Genomic DNA, 4,438 nt, shown 5'->3' with positions numbered 1-4,438 from the left:
TCTTTTTCTGTCCTATGTTTGTTTATTCTAAATTGGTTTAAATTGGTATTAAAAATACAATTTAAAGCAGTAGAATCAGAACGAATGGCACTCACTAGAGGGAAACGGAACAAAAATGACGAGCCAATGAGGAAAACCTTGACAAGAAACAAAAGGTTGAGGGACCCATCTGGAAGACACAAGGGACCCTGGTGATAAGTACAGGTCGACCTAATAATCCGGGATAGACAATAACAAAGGGACACTTGGCAAAACATGACAAAAAATATGAACACCAAATGAACAAAGACAGATCCTGACAGAACTAAGGCACATAAAGTAATAAAGAGAGAGAGTGATAAATAATAACGTGTGCTTGCTCAAATGCAGTTAATAAATTAACCCTTACGTTTCTGCTAAAATACCTGACATGATTATGGTCAAAATCATCACTGTGGATTCTTCAGGTCAAAATCATCACTGTGGAGTCTTCTTTACTATCTGAAATGTAACATTTAGATTCACCCAAACCTGTAATAAAATCATGACCACTTGCACCATAGGGTATAATGAGATGACTCAATACAAGAGCTGCTTATAAACTTCTACTGAGTCAAATGCTTCACATAAACATGCCCTGCATAGTTTCGACAGTACAGCAAAATACATCCCACTCGGAACCACTAACCACTACATGAAGCATATATTCCCCATGAGCCAACATCTTGCAGTCCCAGACAGCAACGCTTGGAAGAGCTACAACACTGTTCAGTCATCTGTGAACTGTACATGAGTGCGTCTTGACCCAGATTACTACTTGGAGGTTTGTTCTGTGAATTCACAGATATGCATGTGTTTAATTTTAGAATTAATCTCCCAGGTTTTTAGCATGCAATTGTTGCACTGAATTATTCCAGCCGGTCGGTATTTTTATTTATTTACTAGGTAACAGTTAGATGGAGGATGAAGAAGAAAGAGTAAGAAGCGTACCAATGGCCCTTTCTGATCAGAAGTTGAGTAGTCTAATAAACTGTGTCTTTTACATGATGGTTGTTTGATTCAGAATACAATAACATTTAAGTAAAGGTGTAAACATGCACTTTATGTCTTTTTTTCTTCTCAGTTCAATGGCTTTATTATTCCAATGGGTTACGCATTTTATAGGGGATGTTAATGGAGGATTTTTTTGACATAGTTCATTTTGGTCTCATCACATAAAATCTGACATTTGAACAGGGAAGTGTTCTGTGAACTTTTAGACTTTTATATCCACTATAGGAAGAGAAGCAGATGACACGCACACAAAGGAAGAGGAAGGACTCCGCGATGCAGGTGAATTGCAAGAGGGCATCAGCCATCGTGTGTAAACTTGATAGTTTTTTCCGACTGATGTCCTGAGGTGCAGCTGTTAAGGTATGGGGTGAAGACCCGGGAGGAAAGTACATAGGCCTGAGGGCTTCCGGTGTAGAGTCTCCTTGCGTCTAAGCCCAGTTGCACATGTTGCTTCTAGTCTCTCTCTCTCTCTCTCTCTCTCTCTCTCTCTCTCTCTCTCTCTCTCTCTCTCTCTCTCTCTCTCTCTCTCTCTCTCTCTCTCTCTCTCTCTCTCTCTCTCTCTCTCTCTCTCTCTCTCTCTCTCTCTCTCTCACTCACTCACTCACTCACTCACTCACTCACTCACTCACTCACTCACTCACTCACTCACTCACTCACTCACTCACTCACTCACTCACTCACTGGCTGGGTGGCTGCACAGATGGTAGTCTTGAATGATGCTTGAGGCTAGTGGTTCCGCTCTAACCAACACACGAGAATACACAATGCAAACACAGATATACAAAGCACTCAAGCATATGCACGCACACACAAAGACACACACACACTCTATGGTCAAAGATCATAAATGTAGCCGATATTTCATATATCGGTTCAATGATCCAGTCAATCTTTGTCCAACATTTCATTTTAAATGAGAATATTTCCTCTTCACCGTCATATGTGTTTGACTCTGTCTCTGTGTGCGTCCCATAATAGCATACGACATGGGATCTATGTGTCCTGGTTTATTCTTTCAATGATTTATAGCTGCGGTCTCTCGCTGGAGGAAAGCCTCTTACAGTATATTATCGATGCCGCCCGTCACAGTGTTGGAGAAATACATGTTGCTCAGGTATGCATACAAACACTTTACTTGCCACATTCCCATTTTTCTGCAATGTTTGTGTTTTTGACTGCCAGATGAAGCAAGCGCCTGTCAGCTTGTGTTTACTCAGCATGGTCATGCATAATCTACAATGTATTGGGAGTGTTGAATTCATGTAGCAGGATTGTGAATGGTGTTCCCATGTTCACAAAGCTTTCCACTTTCTGAGCTTGTCGCCGCTGTTCTGGAAGCTTCCTTGCTTCACAGGGAGGGGCGGGTGGAAGAATCAAGCCAAAAAGGCGGGCAAAGTGTATATAGACCGGTTGAGGCTCTGTTGTGAACTTGTGATGAAAGAGGAACAGAGGAAGGGGAAAAAAAAGGTGATGGAGGACGGATGGATGGAGGCGAGAAAAAATAAAGGCAGAGGGGGGTAAATATGGGATGTGTGGGGTTGAGAGCGAGGGAGGGGGAGATGTCGAGAAGAGGGTGGGCAGCGGAGGCAGGGAGAGCGATGCTGCGTTTCAGAGATAGCACAGACTGGGGCTGCAAGAGCGGGCAGAAGGATGGAGAGAAGCAATAACGAAAGAGAGCAGCAGGACTCCCATTCAGGTAAAATATTCAACAAATTGATCCAATATAAAACGAGCTGAATACTAGTAAAGGCCTGAGGAGGTATTTTCTGGATTTGCTTGGATCTCATAAAAGCAGCCAACTATCCATCCATAACTCTGTCCATATGTCTTCATCTCTCCTTCTCCCATCTATCCATCACTCTCTTTCCTTTGCCAGGAAAGCTCCTCCTCTCTCCTCTCCATATCCATTTTACATCTCCTCAACATTCCACCCACACGAGCATGCCTCCTGCACCCTTGAATTCTTCCTCCCCTCCATATCTCCTCATAGAGTCACTTCCACAGATCCTGAGGGCATCGCTCTATTTTCTTTTATTCATCTCTACATCCTTCAAGTCTTATATACTTAGAGTCTCCCTGCTGATCATTGCTCTATCTTCTTCTCTGTTTTCCCCAAGAGTGAAGTGGCCCTGATGGATTGCTTGTATTACTGAACACACACTCAAGGTGGATTACAGAGGAGACCACTTGTAATGTGCCTTACAGGCTTCAAAACAACATTGAGAAGAAAGAGAGAAAGCCATAACTCCAAAACTCAATTTGTACGCTTCGGCAGGATGCAAATGCATTGTTGTCACTCATGGGAGGAAAAAACATACTGAGGGCAAGTTCTTGGGAGGAGACTCTAAAATTGGGCAGTTATTAGCTCCTGGAAAAAAAAGGGAGTAGAGAGCAGTATGACTCACACCGGCTCAAAGACTGTGTGTTTTGTATGCATGAGGGGGGCTCGAGAGAGATAGAGGAGAAATGAGAGCGACACAGGGAAAAAAATAGAGCAGACCTTAACAGTCGTCAGAGAGGGATGAAGAAAGAAGACGCAAGAAAGAGCCAGTGACTTTGAGACAGTGGGTCGTGTGAATCACCAAGCTGGAGGGTGAAGAAGGTGAAAGGTGGACAAGGCTTGAGGAAGTGGTGGGGATAGCATGAGGGAAGTTTCACTGGAAATTTGATGCCTGATGGACACTGGGAACAGGACTGGATGGGTTAAAAGGTACTTAAGACTGTTTTGCAGGAGACAAAGACTGGATAATCGTACGTTGAAGTTTTTCATTTGATTAAAACTGTGACATAAGGGGGAAGAAATCAAGCCACTGAGCAAAAAAAAAAGACTAAAATAGAAATGCTGCAGATGAGAAAACATGTCAGTTTGTGCACCACGCCAGGGACAGCATGGAAACTTTAACTGTGACAACACAGCAAGAGTTTGCTGTTAAATATTCAAGCTGACAGGCCACTCTGGACACAACTTGCTTCCTTTTCTACAGAGGGAAGAACACTGCTTTCATCATGAGGGATTTTTACACTAGACAAGTTGGCGAGTGTGTCAGGTTATCCTGACATACTGCAGCAAATTGAGACAGGAGCACGTCACGCTAGCCGGGACGTGGCCTCGTGGAGGTGCTCAGCCAAGCGTGAGGAGAGGGGAATGACGACGGGCAGAAGACATGACGCTGTGACTGTCAAGGGGGAAGAAATAAACATTTGTGAGACAGTTGAAATGACATAGGGTTTATTTATTCTATGTGAACTAATCCTTGGCTTCTAAAGACGATCGCATATTGTATAATCAGAAATTCACTTAGCGTTACTAACTGCAGTGAGATCCATCATTTTGTATTTCCACTTGAACTGAATATAACCTTTCCGAGTTGCTCTGGAAAAAAATGGTCTGATTTTTTAAATTCGC

This window comes from Syngnathus typhle, linkage group LG6 (assembly GCF_033458585.1).
Source record: "Syngnathus typhle isolate RoL2023-S1 ecotype Sweden linkage group LG6, RoL_Styp_1.0, whole genome shotgun sequence".
Taxonomy (NCBI): domain Eukaryota; kingdom Metazoa; phylum Chordata; class Actinopteri; order Syngnathiformes; family Syngnathidae; genus Syngnathus; species Syngnathus typhle.
This window is presented reverse-complemented; position numbering follows the sequence as displayed.